Source organism: Bos javanicus, chromosome 12, assembly GCF_032452875.1.
Source record: "Bos javanicus breed banteng chromosome 12, ARS-OSU_banteng_1.0, whole genome shotgun sequence".
Taxonomy (NCBI): Eukaryota; Metazoa; Chordata; class Mammalia; order Artiodactyla; family Bovidae; genus Bos; species Bos javanicus.
The window spans coordinates 27,164,314-27,181,906 of record NC_083879.1 but is presented as its reverse complement, the minus strand read 5'-3'; the positions used below and the strand labels follow the sequence as shown (position 1 = coordinate 27,181,906).

Here is a 17,593-nt window from a genome sequence, read left to right as displayed (position 1 = left end):
AAAATATTAATGAAACTACTCTGAAATACTGAAACACATAATACAGGAAGTTGAAGGATACAGGTCAGAGGGCAAATGTGGGAAGTTAGGACAAGATGCTCCTCAGTTTATTAAACAAACAATTGATTCTTGAAGTAAAAAAAAAATCAGGGAATAAAAGTACACATTCTAAATAGTATTTTCAGAGAGACACTATAGTTATTGGTGGATTTTCCTCTACTTTTTTATTATCCCTCACTCTTCTAATCTTGAGAAGAAAAATATTGTTAACAACAAAAACAAAGTTTCTTCTCTCGCTCATAAATTGTCTCGCACTGCCACCCTCCCCCACGCCCGACCACATTTCCCCTCACCCCTACACAAACTCCACCAGCCCATCTTCTGCTTCCTCCACAGGGCTTCTTTTCCTGCTAAGATTTTGGTTTTTTCTCTGTTGTATAACATTATAAGGAACATTTCTCATGAAGAGCTCTAAAATATGAGTTCTTTGGGTATCTATTTAGATTTGGTTTGGCAAAAGCAGTTTCTTTTGATTTTCTCTCCCATAGATCTAAGGAAGGTAGCTTTATGTCTCCACTGAGGGACTATGTACAAATATTTATATAACATCACATTAAATTTTAAAACATTGAGTGTATGTATATTGCTAATGTGTGCCAAGCATAGCTAAGTCCTTCATTTACTTTGTAGGAGTGGAAAACAGACCTAGACAGATTTAAACAAACAAACTAGCCCCATGCGGCAGAAACTCTTATATTATGTCCATGTGCTCGTGCACCTTTTCCCAGCCTCCATTGCAGTACCTTGGACGTGTTGTCTGATGAAAAGTGACTAGTCCTGGACAATAGTTACACATCCAGAGGGCCTTGCATCCACATGCTCTCTTCCCCTTCGTCTGCCCAGAGGATGATAAGGGGGCATCCTTACAGCCGTAAGATGGGTGCAGCCTGGATCCCTAGTCGTTGGTTGGAGGGGAGCTGCTCTACTGCACTTCTCTGCAACGACAGCAAGAAACAAGCCGTTACTGCCCACAGACCCTGAGATTTAGGGAAGTTTTATGTCGCCAAAACTAAGTTAATGACTGTGACTAATGCACCCACCACTGCACAGCTAGTATCTATAGAGGATGTAGGACTTGAAACTGCTCCAGGTTCATTGCCTATGCTGAGAGAAAGATAAACAGGGGAGGAAGGAAGGCACTGACTTGCTGTGTAAATAAAGACACCCGGCCCCATCTTACTGGAATGGCAGTAAGATGCAGTAGTTAAGACAAACCTGACGTGCCTACCCCTTACTGGGGTGTTATCACAGGCAACTTCCTTACCTTTTCTGAGCCTGACATCCCGCACAATGAAGATAATAAGCAGGGAGTGGCATACAGTAGATAATTTAGCAGTCAAATATTATTTATTATGATTATCTACCCCTACCCTTGATAGAATAAGAAGAAAATCAACGATAATAAAGAGAAATGTCATGCTTAGTAGCCACACATTGATGTCTGTTTTGTAGTGCATAAGAAAATGACTGAAAATTGTATGTGAAAATTAATGTTAAAAAAAAAGCATAATTGAGAGAAATAGGAACATGTTGTGTCTTTTACCAGAGGCTACATAAAGCCTTGTAATATCTACACAAATTTAGATAATGTAATGAAATGAATGCATCTCACACTGGAATAATTGTGAATCATTATTTTCAAAAGCAATAGGGCAATTATCAAATGGGAAAAAAAATCTTAAAATTATCCTGCTACTCTATTGTAATATCAATATGGAATTTATGAAACACAGCTTTTTTAGGCAGCAGTGGAACATTTGAAAATGTGGCTGTCACAGTGGAGGACTTTTTAAGAGAGGCTTGAAAGAATTAGAATTCCAGAGATGTGTTCAAAATGAACATTAATTGTTTGATATTCAACTTGTGTTACCTTACGTTCATAATAAGAAGTGATTTGGAGTTCTGAAATACAAAGGTGCTTCATGAAATCGCATTTTATTTTCTAACTAATCACAGTGAGCCTGAAGCAATTTATTATTCTTTTTGCTTCTGTAACCTCTGCTTCCCTGGCCGCCGCTGCAGGACTGCAGGGTTTCAAAAGGGAGGGTGAAGGAGGCTTGTGGAGGTGCTGTTGTGGGAAGCGGGGTCTCAGGCTCTGTGGGTCTCAGTCACAGAGAACTCTTGATCAGTGCAGCCTGCTTAGATGACATGGCCCCAGATTCTAACTATGGCCTTTATGACCTTCCCGAGTGACTCTCTAGCCCAGTTTACACCATTTAATCCCAGTGAATTTACTCTGACGTTAAGGATTTGATGACTGTGTCATCTGCATAAAAAATGGGAACCCTTGATTTCCCATGTGTTCATTCTTGGGAGAACAATGAACTACAGTATTTGAAATGTCACAGTCCTGGAAAATCTATAAATTATAGTCTCCTGAGGGATGATTAAGTATTTTCTCCGTATTCGCAACCTGTGGTCTGTTGGGTTTGTGTTTTCCTGTAGCAGGACTTGGCCCTCAGTAAGCAGAGCTGCTACTACTTACTTCATCGAAGTATCCCCGGCAGACAGAACTTACTATTTCCAAGAAAATGATATCTTGAAATATGTGATTTTGATGTTTTTTATTATTTTGAATTTTTCTCAGTGTTAGGTTCCTCATTCGTAAACTGAGTGTAAAAATACCAGTCACAAAATTTGCACACCACACATTGGGAGTACAAAAAAAAGTTCTCTGTTTTCCAAATCTAATTTTATCTTGCTCTGGATGCTCCTATCCTGTTGCTAGCAAAAATAAACAAATAAATAAATAGACAACAAAATACCACCCCCAAATCCTAAAGCTTCTCATTAATGATAAATTCATCTCTTCCAGGCTAAAATAATTTCTTTCCAACTAAAAAGTCTCTTTTGGATATTGGCTCTATCCAAAATTTGAATCTTCCAGAAGAGCTGTTCCTCTTCTTCCGAGTTTTCCCTCCCCTTTCTTCTTTACAAGGTATCACTTAGGTGACAAGGGGTGTTTGTGTGCTCTGAGAACTGACTATAGAAACAGTCAGTGGCAAGACCATGTATTAAAAATAGAACCCTGACCCAAAACCTGCAGTGGCCTGCCCAAGAGACCAACTTTACTGCAGCAGTTTATCTGCAGTTAACTGCTCAAGAGGACAGCCTGCTGTTAAGCCAGACCTGAAGGAAGCCTAGGTGTTATTCCTAGTGACAGCCCAAGAAGCTAAACAATGTTTTCTAACAATTCACTCAAATGGCCAGGACTTGATGCATAACTGACACCTTCCTTAATTTTTGTCCCGGCTTCAAATTTAGGATCAACTAAAGAAAGACAAGTACCCACCTAACCAACCACAAAGGATGCCCCACTGCAGTCAGCCTCTTTACAGCACACCCAAACCAATAGCCTCCGTCTAATCAGGGCACACACAAAGCCTTCCCTTTCTTCCACTATGAAGCTTTCCTACTTCTTTACCAGGTGTTGTTCAGTTAAGTTCAGTCACTCAGTTGTGTCCGACTCTTTGTGACCCTATGGACTGTAGCATGCCAGGCTTCCCTGTCCATCAGCAACTCCCTGTCCATCAGCAACTCCCTCAGGAGTTTGCTCAAACTCATGTCCATCGAGTCAGTGATGCCATCCAACCATCTCATCCTCTGTTGCCCCCTTCTCCTCTGGCCTTCAATCTTTCCCAGCATCAGGGTCTTTTCTAATGAGTCAGTTCTTCACATCAGGTGGCCAAAAGATTGGAGTTTCAGCTTCAGCATCAGTCCTTTCAATGAATATTCAGGACTGATTTCCTTTAGGATTGACTGGTTTGATCTCCTTGGAGTCCAAGGGACTCTCAAGAGTCTTCTCCAACACTACAGTTCAAAAGCATCAATTCTTCAGTGCTCAGCTTTCTTTATGGTTCAACTCTCACATCCATATATGACTACTGGAAAAACCATAGCTTTGACTAGGCAGACCTTTGTCGGCAAAGTAATGTCTGCTTTTTAGTATGGTGTCAAGGTGGTCATAGCTTTTCTTCCAAGGAGCAAGAATCTTTTAATTTCATGGCTGCAGACACCATCTGCAGTGATTTTGGAGCCCTCCCACAAAAATCTCCCTCTGTTTCCATTGTTTCCACATCTATTAGCCACGAAGTGATGGGACCAGATGCCATGATCTTATTTTCTGAATGATGAGTTTTAAACCAACTTTTTCACTTTCCTCTTTCACTTTCATCAAGAGGCTCTTTAGTTCTTCTTCACTTTCTGCCATAAGGGTGGTGTCATCTGTGTATCTGAGGTTATTGATATTTCTCCCAGCAATCTTGATTCCAGCTTGTGCTTCATTCAGCCCAGCATTTCTCATGATGTACTCTGTATATAAGTTGAATAAGCAGGGTGACAATATACCAGGTGTTAAATAAACAGTTAAATATACCAGGTGTTAAATATACCAGGTTTTAAACATACCTTGTGTTAAATATACCAGTTGTTAAATACATCTGGTGGTAAATATACCAGTTGTTAAATACATCTGGTGGTAAATATACCAGTTAAATATAGAGGTATCAAATTAGCAGGGTGATAATATATCAGGTGTTGAGACCCTGTCAAAATGCACGTGACAGTGGGTGGCTGACTCCCTTGCTAGAGCAAGCTCTGAACAAACAGCGATTGATTTTCCCATTTAGTTGGCCTTTGTTTATTTCCACAGCTCCTACAGCATCAGTGAGGAGTGACCAATCTCATGCCATCCTTTCTGCTGGGCACCCACTTCCCTCCTGCTAAGACACATTGGAAGTCTTTGGACATTACTCTTTTCCTCGCTGCCTCTGCCTGCGCTGGTGTACTTGGAGGTCTGTGCATTTGGCATAGTGGGGACCAGCTGAGTTGGCCTCACCCTGGCTCTCTGGTGTGCAGATCTCTGGATTTGTAGTGAACTACCCTATCTAGTGCCTGCCTAAGCTGTGTGCCCCACAGTCTCTGCGGTGGACTGTCTCAGCCCTCGCCTCAGTTAGGGTCCCAACTCTCAGCTACCTGACCACAATCCCTAGCGTGTGTGTCTGTCACATAAGAGCTAAGAAGGACGGAGGGACCTTCTCCTGACCTCTCTCTGCTGAAACATGCCACGCTACTGTTTTATTCTGTCATGCTTGCACGCTGGCTTGAAGGCACCCTGCTAAGCAGTTTCTGAACAGGAAGTAAGAAAAGGTCCCCTTTACTTTTGTTGCTTCTTTGTACTATTTGGGCTTCTTTTCTTTTCCTTTGTTTTCACTCCAAGGATCAGGTCCAGGGAGGTTGATGACCTACTTTCCAAGTCCTGGTTATACCTTGTCCTTTGTGGCTTGCAAACCTCTTCTCTTCCTTGCACTATCGGCCTGAGACGACCTTCCCCCTGTGTTACAGCCTCATTTTCCAGCCTGTGAACCTCCCACCTCTAGGTGGTTCATTCACTTCTCTTCCTTGAGGGCAATAAGCCTTGTGATTAGCATTAACAGGGGAAAACATGCAGACAAATAAACTTGTGTACAGGTAAGGGATACTACACCAGGAAATATTATAAAGATCTTATCTCATCATTTCTCTTCTGTTTATTCCATAGTGTGGTAGTGAAGATCAACTGTGGTCAAGTATGAGGAAATACTTTGCAGCTATAAAGGGAAGGCAAACATGAATTTGTTGTTTTATTTGAATCAGAACTTAGTCACTGGCTCTTGTCATTAAAAGAGGTTTGCCTCCTTGTTTATTGAAAAAGCATTCGTACTTATTTCTATCATTTTTAAGGAGAAAGAGTTCAGTTTAAACTGAGGCTTTTTCTTTTTCCCCCTCTGTGCTGGTCAAAGGTGTGAATTTATATCAGTTTTCTTGAATTCAGTAGTTTCTCATGGTCATTTTCATTTCACCAATAGAAACAAAAATGTGAGTTCCAAAGATTTTCACTGGATATTTTTTCCTGATAGGTTAGAGATAGAAAAAGTCCTCAGGGTTCTCAGAGAAGATGTTATCTGCTAGCTGGCAGTATTTCCTCACCAGGTGTGGAACTGAGGTTAAACCTTGAGGATGTTGACTGTGGTTGTCCATAAATATACAGGAAAGGAAGAATATTTCATCGTCCTTAAAGAGGGTCCAAGAGAGCTCTCAAAGCTGAATTCCTCCCAATAAGTGAGGACAGTCTGTGCTGATGGTGAATAAAAACTAGAACTGATATTTACATAACACTATATCATTTACAGTTTTTTATTTGCTATGTCTTATTTGAGCAAATAAAAGTCTTCTGAGAGCAATATTATTATCCTTCCCACTTTATAGATGCAGCCAGACTCATCCTAATTTGTTACATTTTGGCTATTACTATAGTTCAATGTGATCTTTTTTTAGCCAGTTTCTTTACTTTTAAATGTGTGCATCCAGGGGAATGCCAACTCTGCTCATCTTGAAATAGAGAAGGTGGGAGAATTTCTTGTTCCACCTTGAAACCCTTCAACCTGGGGCAGCTGTGGAGATGAATAGGATTCCTATTACCTTCCATCATCAAAGCTCACAACATGTGAAAAACTAATTTATAGTCAACATATCCACCAATAAAATCCATAAATACATAATTTGGAGACAACGTTTCTATGGCAGTGTAGTATTTATCCAAGCAGTAATTATGGCAGCGCTAATGCACTAAACGGCTGGTTAGAGAAATCACACCTGCTACTAAGTGGGTTGCAGTTACTCACTATCTTTTCTTTGCCAAATTTTATTGCTCAGATTATATGCTCTTTGTGGGTGAATTCATCATCACCACTTTTATCATTTATTATTTACTGAGTGCATGTAATGGGCAAAGGGGGTGACTTTTGTCAGGTTTTAAATGAAAGGGGAAAAAAATTGGCTTTGGGAGTGGAAAACTTTGCCAAACACAAGGGCTGGTTTGGACAAAGGAGACATGAGGCTGGATTGTATGGAGCAAATGAAGAAACTGAAAAGAGTGATTTTATGTGAAACGTCACTGGGAAAGAAACTTCTTGTGTAGTTGGGAATAGAAAAGAAAAAAAGTAGGAAGTAGTATAAAGGAAGTAGGAAGTAGTATAAAGGGAATGCTGCTGCTAAGTCGCTTCAGTCGTATCCGACTCTGTGTGACCCCACAGACGGCAGCCCACCAGGCTCCCCCGTCCCTGGGATTCTCCAGGCAAGAACGCTGGAGTGGGTTGCCATTTCCTTCTCCAGTGCGTGAAAGTGAAAAGTGAAAGTGAAGTCTCTTAGTCGTGTCTGACTCTTCACGACCCCATGGACTGCAGCCTACCAGGCTCCTCCATCCATGGGAGTTTCCAGGCAAGAGCACTGGAGTGGGTGTGCCATTGCCTTCTCCATAAAGGGAATAGGAAGTTGAATAAAGGAAGTAGGAAGTAGTACAAAGGAAGTAGGAAGTAGTATAGAGGGAATAGGAAGTAGAATAAAGGAAGTAGGAAGTAGTGTAAAGGAAGAAGCATGAACTAGGAAAAGGAAAAAAGGGAGACCAAAGCAGAATATGAAACAGAGATCATTCAACCATTCACTAATTAAACAAGAACTGAAAATCTGTTATGAATCTGGGAACTCTGAGAAGTTAATATCTTTTGATGGGGTAACTGAGGTCCAGGAAGTTTAAATGAGTTCACAGTCACTAAACTGCTGACGTTAACTTTGAATCACAGCTTCAATTCTGAGATTTGTGTTCTTTCTACCATACTGATGCTGCTATACCTCATGGAGGCCTTGTTTTTATCATTTTTCTTACAGATTTTTACATTTCCTGAATTGAAAAAAAATTAAAAAGAAGTAGATATGTGGAGTTCTACATGCTAGAGAGGCTGAAAACATTGCTAAACTTGGAATGAAATCATACTGAGAATAACTTTTTGGCAATTATTTTACAATATATATGTATGTCAAATCATTACACTGCACAATTATATTTTTCAAGTATATTTCAGTGAAGCTGGAAATAAGAAAATAATTTTCAACACCACGTGGTGGAAGTGTTAGAAATAGTGTTGGGATGTGTTGAGGACAACACTGAATGACTGAACAAGACAATCCAGACACCTGATTATCATTTGGTTTTGTTTTCTTCTCCTTTGATTCATTTGTAGATATGTTGGCTTTTGAAGAAAATTCTTATTAGCTGCATATACTTTGATTTCATAATTATTTTGTTTTCAATCATTTAGTATGAGGATGGCTTATTAAATCACAAAGCTAATACTTAGTATTTGTGTGAGATAACTCTTGACAAAGTATCATCTGAATAGAGTCATTTTGTAATTTGATGAAATGTCCTCCCAAAGAAAGTGTTCTCAACCTTAATGCAGTGTGTCAACCTGACAAATTAACAAAACACATCAAATAATAAAACACTGAAAGTGCCAATTTGATCTTCACAGCAAATTGTCCAAAAAGATTTGGTGATTTTTAACACAAGTCAGTATGTTCTGTATTCTATAAATGACCTTCAAGCAGAAATAAACTTTCCATCTGAACTTCCTTAAGTAATTTTAAGAACAGTTCGAAAAGGGCCTAATAGCAAAATGAAATGGGAAGACATTTGTCTAAACAAATCAGCTCCATTTCTCTTATATTTTTATAAATAAAGAGAAAGTATTGTCTGCTCAATTTACATTATCTGTGTGTGTATCATTATTCTATTGTCTATGACAATCCTATGCTGGTCAGATGCAAAGCTCAACTCCTTTGAATCAAAGTGTGCCTTATACATCGTGGCTCCTTTGCACATGAACACTTGGGGATCCTCTATCAGTTATGATTATGGATAATCATGAAAAATATGTAACATTTCCAAGTAATTCTCCACATTTTGTGTTTGGTTGCCAGTGTCTTTTTAACAGTAAGAAAAGTTAACTAGATGTTGCAGAGGTATTTTTGTCCCAGATGCAAAATTTTCTTCAACACATTACATACTTATTAAGTATCTTCTATTCACTTGGTGCTGTGTATCCTGAGGTTGGAAATCCACGGGATGTTATTCTTAATTGCTTAAGGAAGATTTACAGTCTCATTTAGGAGGTGCATCCAAAGAAAAGGAAACAAAGAGGTAATTGTTCAATCAACATGTATTCAAATGCTAAGCTGTGTGACTCAGACAGTATGTACCCCAGAGATCAGAGGAAGGGGAGGTCAAGTTGAATTCCACTGATCTATGAAGTGAGCCTTAAAGAATTCTGAGCAGTGAACTTAGGACATACTAATGGGCTTAATGAAATTAGTTGAAAGAATGGATAATGTAGGAACAAGGAGCAATGGTGGGAAGGGCAAGAACAGCCCCTGGAAGGTGCCTTCCTTACAATGCTGACTGAGTGTCAGTATGTGGATTTTCACTGCTCAGGAATCTTTATTTCCTCCAAATAATTGCTCTGTCTGCTCTTTTATTTCCAACAAATTTGCAAGCCTCCTACGTCCTTGCTCAAAAGCCCTCCAATTATTCCCATATGTCTAGTGGTTTAACTTTTAGGGGTCCCCTCTATGTGCTCTCCCGTCCCTTCACAGGGACTGAACTTGTAAAACACAGTGATTATCTCAGCTCCGCAGAGAAGGAAATTGAAACTCAGATGTAAGGAAGCCAGCTGGGAAGTCTCTGCACTGACTGTGCCCACATCTCCAAATTATTATTTTTTAGTGGAAGATCACTGGAAAAAAGTTGTTTCTGCAGTAAAATAAGTTTGAGAACCACTGTATACTCTCATCAGTATAGGTTTTATAAAGCACATTCCTGTGTTACAGTCTCTGAGACACTCTGTCATAAAGAGTCCTGTTAAAGCGTGTTTAATGCAGCATTTATGATTACAAATCTTTTTATCCCGTCATCAGTTATCAGTTTCCCAGAACACCTGAGCATATATTTCAACTTTCTTCACCTTTAAACATGGGCTCTAGCATCTCTTCAAATCCTAGCCTTCACCCTCCTTTCCTACCATTTTTAAAATTATAGACACTCTTTTTTTTTAGCTGCACTAGGTCTTCATTGCAGTGCTCAGGCTTTAGAGCACAGGCTCAGTGGTTGTGGTGCACAGGCCTTGGTTGCCCCACAGCCCGTGGAATCCTCCTGGACCAGGGATCAAACCCACGTCCCCTGCACTGGCAGATGGACTTCCAACCACTAAACCATCAGGGAAGTCCAGACACTCCTGTCTTAAAAGTGCTCCCTCCTGTGCTAATATATTTGACTCCTTTTCTAAGATATGACAGGGTGAACTGTGCCCTCTCAAAATTTATATGTTGAAATCCTAGCCTCCAGTACCTCAGAATGTGACCTTATTTGAAAATAGGGTCGCTGCAGATGTAGGTGGTTACATTCAGATGAGTTCATTTTGGAGTCGGAGGCCCTAACCTCCAGTATGAGTGGGATCCTTATTTAAAGGGGAAATGTGGACACAGAAGTGCCAACAGGAAGAATGCCACATGGAAATGAAGGCAGAGACTGGGATGATGCTTTTGCAAGCCAGCTTTCATCAGAGGTCAGTTGGTAAAGAATCCACCTGCAATGCAGGAGACCCTGGTGATCCTTGGGTTGGGAAGACCCGTTGGAGAAGGGATAGGTTACCCACTCCAATATTCTTGGGCTTCCCTGGTGGCTCAGCTGGTAAAGAATCTGCCTGCAATGCGGGAGACCCCGGTTCGATCCCTGGGTTGGGAAGATCCCCTGGAGAAGGGAATGGCTACCCACTCCAGTATTCTTGGGCTTCCCTGGTGGCTCAGCTGGTAAAGAATCCGCCCGCAATGCAGGAGACCCTGGTTCGATCCCTGGGTTGGGAAGATCCCCTGGAGAAGGGAACGGCTACCCACTCCAGTATTCTGGCGTGGAGAAGACCATGGACTGTATAGTCCATGGGGTCGCAAAGAGTTAGACGGGAAACTGAGCGACTTTCACTTTGTAAACCAAGAAACGGCAACAATGGCAGCAAATCGCTGAATGTTAGGAGAGTTTCAGAACAGATGCTCCCTCAGAGCTCCATGGGAACCAACCCTGCCTGCCCGACACCTTGATCTCAGACTTCTGGCCTCCAGAACTGCAAGACAGTCAATTTTAGTTATTTAATCTCCCCCCAGTTTGAGGTACTTTTTACAGCAGTCTGAGGATACTCTACATGCGGTGTTTTCCATGCTCACTTCTCCAGAACGTTCCCCTCTTCCTTTCCATTCCTCCAGTCTTAACCTCTGAATTCCCTAGGCCTTAGCACCAATGTCCGCTCCTCACTGACGCTTCCCTTGACTTCCCTAGAACAACACATTGCCCTCCAGCCTGTATTCCCACAGCACTTTGTTTATTTCTCTACTGGTTTGTAACCCTCTTGGAAATGGTCTTTTTCCTCTTTGTATTCACAGCACTAAACAGAATGGCAGTCAGCCTTAGTTAGGTTCCCAGTATGTATGTTTGAGGGAACAGCTGAATGACGAACGAGTCGTGGCGCTTGTTCTCCTGACTTACTGTGTGTCGCAAGGCAGTGGAGTGGTGCGGTCACGATGGTCTGGTCTGAGATGGCACAAACAGCTTTTGATGGAGTAAGTCCAAGCGTAGGATAAAGTGGTCATTAGCAAATGCTTTGCTAGAGGCTCAGATGAGATCAGCATGTCATGAGCACCTTATGATGCGGTTCTACTGCGGGTGCCATTACGTCCAAGCATCCTGGCTCCCAGCATGAAGCTTCAGTTTCATATTGATGCCTGGGGGGATGAAGCTGGGTATCGTGGGGCAAATACTTCATGATTTGAATTGGAACATTCAGGACCCTTAATACCTGTGATGGCTCTGTGAGATGTAGGAAGTTTTTAAAACTTTTGCTATGGATTTATCTCCTTCCCACCAAAATAGGAAAAAGTATCCTGGTTTTCATAGTTACATTGAAAGGAAATTTATCAAAATTTTATTGTTATTATATCAGAAATGGATTTCTGATTAGACCATTGAAGATTTATGTATAATTGTGTCTTGTTATTTTACTCTGATGTTCATGCCTATTTTGTTTTTGAGAAGTATATTTTGCCAAATTTGTAAATTTACAAAACAAAGCATCCGTTTTGTTTCAGGATACTACATTCTACTCCTAGGGTAACTGCCTGTCATCATTTTCTGAGGATAGTCCAGTTTAGCGTTGAAATCCCCGCATCCCTCAGCTGTGGGTAGTCTTGCACAGTTGGTTGCTTTGTCTGCACTCCAAAGTTTGAATTTTTGTGTAGCTTAGTTCAATTCAAAAGTCTGTGTGAGAACTTCCACCGCATTATACGCTGCAAGAGAGAGAAATGAAACGCAGACGTTACCTGTAAGCTTCACATCTAGTGAGCATAATGTTGGCCACATACACTGAAAGTCGTAAGGGAAACATGACACTCAATTGGACCAAGAAAGAAATAGCTTTCTGATAGGTTGTGACTATATTTTTTAATCAACAATATGTTATCCTCATTCTATATAAGGTAAATGAGGCTTAGAGCGGATTTGACTTTGAATTTGCAGAACCAGAGCCAGCGTGATTGCTTCACACTAAGGCCTTGTTATTTCCACCTCTGATTCATAAGGAGCACGTGTGACCTCAAACAAATGCTTTTGATATTAAGATTTCCTAAATAAACAAATTATAAATAAGGCATTTATAAAAATCACAACATTTAGGGAGTAAAGTTTAAATATAGATGTATGTATATATATAAAATTTGCAAACGCATATATAGCAAGATGTGTTGTGTGTCTACGTAAGTTTTCAGCCTGTTAGGGTCTCTGGACTTGGCTTTATAACCTTGAACAGGATAGTTCATTCCCCCATGTGATTTTCCTCATCTGTAAAATGGGGATAAAAATACCTGACTTGTTTGGTTGTTGTGATATAACTGAATTATCTTTGTAATGTTGCTGGCACAATGCCTGGAACATCGTATATATTCAGTAAATACTAGTTATCTTCCCTTCACTTCAGGCTATCAGGGCATAAAAGAAAATGGAAAAAAGTATTTGAGTGTGGGGTATGAGCTGTAAGGGCTTCCCTGGTAGCTCAGCTGGTATAGAATCCACCTGCAATGCAGGAGACCTGGGTTTGATTCCTGGGTCATGACGATCCCCTGGAGAAGGGATAGGGTACCTATGCCAGTATTCTTGGTTTTTCCTGGTGGCTCAGATGGTAAAGAATCCACCTGCAATGCGGGAGACCTGGATTCCACCCCTGGGTTGGAAAGATTCCCTGGAGGAGGGCATGGCAACCCACTCCAGTATTCTTGCCTTGAAAATCCCATGGACAGAGGAGTCTGGCGGGCTATAGTCCATGGGGTTGCAAAGAGTTGGACACAACTGAGCGACTAAGTACACTCACAAAAGCTGTAAAGATCATTGCAAATTTAACTTGTTCTTATTATAAAACTGTATTATTCAGAGTCAAAAATGCAAAAATTTAATTATTCTGAGAACAATAAGATGCAGCTTTCAATTATCCAGGATGATGAGGTAAAGGTTTAAATGGATAATCCAAAACAAAAGACTAGTATTTAACAGAATAAGGAAATTAGATTGCATTATATTCATATATTATTATCCTTATTAACTCCGATAATCACCAATTAACATACAGTTTGTTTCCAGAGAGGAGACAACAGGGAACAGTGAGCAAACAGATGATGTCTCCTCAGATGAAGCTCCTCCTCTGTGTCCAAAGGTGCCTTCCAGCTCACTCATACTGAGGGGTGTAGAGGGTGACTGGGTTGACTTTGGGGTCTTCCCATGGAGAAAGTGAAAGTCGCTCAGTCGTGTCCAACTCTTTGCGATCCCATGGACCATGCAGTCCATGGAATTCTCTAGGCCAGAATACTGAAGTGGGTAGCCTTTCCCTTCTCCAGGGGATCTTTCCAACCCAAGGATTGAACCCAGGTATCCCACATTATTGTGGATTCTTTACCAGCTGAGCCACAGGGAAGCCCAAGAGTACTGGGGTGGGTAGCCTATCCCTTCTCCAGCAGATCTTCCTGACCCAGGAATCAAACCGGGGTCTCCTGCATTGCAGGCGGATTCTTTACCAACTGAGCTATCAGGGAAGCCCCCCCATGGAGAGGTCCCAACTTAACTCATAGTCAGCTGTGTCAGCTCAGCAGAACCTGATGGGGCACCGGCTTGCTTGCTCTCAGTTAGTTCCTGCTCTCCTTTGGCCCTGTTCTGCTCTGTACTGTAGGAAACAATGTTTCCAGGCTCCCCAGATTACTTGGCTTCCAGGTAGCCTTGACTAGTGGGACCAGTGGGAGTCACTGGAGAAGCTGGAAGGTGGAAGGAGGGGGAAAGTGAGAGTATTCCTGTTTGCCTCTTCCCTGGGTGGGTCTCCAGAGCTGGCAGCGGCTGCCTCTTCCTCACAGTTCCTACTCCTGCCAGGAGGACCTCTCTCTTAGCTCCCAAATGCCACTTTCGCCCACAGTTCTGTTTCCTGTAGGCAGCCAGCCTGCTCTTGGACCCTGAAAACACCAGCCCTGCCTATTGTCACTGCAGTCTTCAGCGGTCACAGTAATTTCTTGATGCTGCTGTTTCAAGTTTTATCACAGTCCCTGATCTGTCTTAACTTTTCATCACCTTTGTAACCAGTTTCTTGTATTCAGTTCCCTTTGTTGAAGGACCCGGAGAGGCTTCTGTGCTCCGACTGGATCCCATGAAATGTGTCTGGCGATATTCTGGGAGAGACCCCTTATCTTGTGGGAAGTGATTGGTCGGGATCAGCATGTCATTCCCACACCAGCTCCCACCGCACCTTCTTCACTTTACCCTGCAGGGCCCCATCCTCCTCCCAGCTCTGGGAGATGTTATGTTCCTTTCTGCTGGGTGGGTATAGAACAAATACGTCCCTTTCGTTTTTAAAAATCAGCACCAGCTGGCCACGCTGCACGAACAGCAGAAGGCTGAGTATTAATAACAGAATTTAGGGAAGTAATCACATTAAACTTAAAGCAAAATGAATGTGCAATGTATTAATGTTATGCAGAAACATCACTGCCCTGCTCTGGGGACTGGTCAGGCATATGACTGCTTAGAAATGGCTGCTGGCTAACTGACACTGTTTTTTTTACTTTCACAAAACCTAGCCAGTATTCCCCAGGGTTTTGGTTTAATTGCTTAGTTTTCTGGCCTTCATAAAACAGCATCGATGCTTACATTGGTTCCTTAATTCTCTGTTTTTGTTTTTGTTACAGACAGACACTCACGGAGTACACTGTTTGCTGACACCCTGCCTTGTGTGTGTGTGTGTGTGTGTGTGTGTGTGTGTTTCTTCTCCACATGTAAGAAGGGCCCTCAAGCACAGAGGAGCAGCCACCATGTTAGAGTTTCTGCCAGGCTTAGAGAAAGCCACATTTAGGCTATTGGTGTCACAGGCATTATCTCATTTCATCTTCACAATAGTCTTGCAAACCAGTTAATATTAGTATGTCTAGCTTAAACTGAATCTCTGAGAGGTTAAGTAATAATCTTACCCCAAATCATATACCCTGTTAAGTCGTAGAGGTAGGATAATACCCCAAATTTGTCTGATCCCAATAAAATATGTTCTTAATTTGTATAGGAAGCATGGCCTCAATGTGAGTGGAAGTTGCAAAGTTACATAAAAGATAGTTTCCAGATAAAATAAAAAGAATCTAAGAAAGAGTGGGTATACATATACATATCACTGATTCACTTTGCTGTACACCTGAAACTCATACAATATTTTAAATCAACTTTATACCAATACATTTTTTAAAAAATAGCCAAAACTTGTAAAGTACCCATCCCTTCCCAACCTGAAAAACAAAACAAAACAGCTCTTTTCCTTTGATTGTCCCTGCCAAATATCCTCCCCAAGTCTTACTCTCCCAAGTGATCCCAACAGATACAGTACCACTTAGCACCTGAAATCAGATAGTTGACATTCATCTTTATGTGCAATTACTTCCTTCACTGAAGCAGAGGGTGCATGCTAATATACTTCGGGTGGAAAGCAATTCTTCGTGAACTGTACCCAATTCCACACCTCTGTGGTAGATACAACCGTGTTTCTGACTTTCTCTTCGCTTGTCCTTTTCAGAAGCAATCTCCCAGGGAGGGGCGAGCTGTCAGCAGACCCACGCTGTTCAGCTATTCTCAGAATCCATTACTGAAGTCAGACTCTCTCCTCGCTCCTATTCAGAGGCTTGCCTGCTAATTCTAAAGAGGAGAAGGTGGAGGGCTATGAATCCCTTCAATTACTTGCTTCTGGGTGAACACGGTTCAGGGAATGCTAATGGTACCTTCTTTAAATGCCCTTTCCAGGAGACAGCATGAACAAAAGTCTGAATTCTCGTCCTCAGGGGCTCCAGTCACGCTTGCCAAAGTGTAGATTCAAAGGACACCCTCCCCCAACACCTGCAGAGCTGTCCCCCACTATCTCGAGTTCAACTTTTTGTGCATAAAGACTTTTCCCCAAGCTAAAAGAATTTTCTTTATTGATGTGTTTTTCTCTCACCTCTCTTTTTCTAACTGTTTCTGCAACATTCTAAAATGTGCATGTGATGAAAATCCTGTTCTCTAGGGTTACAGTTATTTTTCCTTTTTAGTCCATCAATAAAATAAGATTAAAAGCAAAATTATATTATTTAAAGTCAATTAGTGAGGCAGTTCTCTTAGAAATATATTCTTTCCCCATTCCAACTTTAAACTGCTGAATATACTTCTGGGATTCTAGTTAAATTTTGGTTTTTAATCCTAAAATCTTAAATTTACTAAAATCTTAAAATTGTAAATTTGGGGTGGGAGATCATTTCTGAGAGAGATGGGCCTTTTTGCTTAAGTATCAGGATGAAACTGCAAACCATCTTCCTTGAAGAGGAGACAGGGAAGTCAGTATTAGCTTTTCCTCCTCCCTTCATTTTTATATCTGTCTTATTTCCTTTTCCTTTCCATGTTTATTCCCTTTTCCTTTCTATTAATACTTGATCACATTCTGCAAGAACATTATTAATTAAAACACTTTTACAAGGACAAATGGCATATAGCATCAAATTTGTTGTACATGACTATTAAATTATGATTCTTCAAGTATAATTTCACAATAATGTATTTGTAAGACTGGACGAATCAAAAGTAGCCTCCTATTAGGACAAATTTTTAAAAATATTAAATCATAACACAGGTCAAACTTTACAAGTTTAAGCCACCACTTACATAACCTGTAGAAAACTTGGTAGAACAAGGATGTGCAGCTGAGTTTAAGGCAGGGAAGTGGTGGGTTTCATCAAACATTTCTCTGTGTTTCAAAATCTGATGTGTCTTATGAAGAACTGAGTTTCCTTGTGATAGTATTCCCATATGTTTTCCTTGAAAAACATTCTTTTCTGTTTTATTTGGTTAATAAACAGATACCTCCTGGCTAGTGAAAAAGAGTAAAGATTCTTGACAGCTGGCCATCCCTCAAGTAATTAGTGCCCTTACACTGCAGATGAATTGCCTACGTGGAATATGGAGGTGGGAGTCTGTCCACCGGGGACTGTCCCTCCTTTCTTTTACAGGTTTTGCATGTAGAATGAGTGCCAGTCCTGGTTATATACCCCTATCTAGTCTCCTTCATGTGAGTCAGCCCTC

The 17,593-nt window shown here is 41.1% G+C and overlaps 1 long non-coding RNA gene across 1 annotated transcript in view; it reads right to left on the bottom strand.

Annotated features, from left to right (window-relative positions):
* Positions 1–9,551: 9,551 nt before the first annotated feature.
* The window catches only part of LOC133258319 (uncharacterized), a 594,951-nt gene continuing 586,909 nt past the window's right edge, over positions 9,552–17,593 (bottom strand). Inside the window, exon 10 of the long non-coding RNA XR_009739933.1 lies at positions 9,552–12,264. This is a non-coding gene — a long non-coding RNA (uncharacterized LOC133258319). The remainder of the gene's footprint in view (positions 12,265–17,593) is intronic.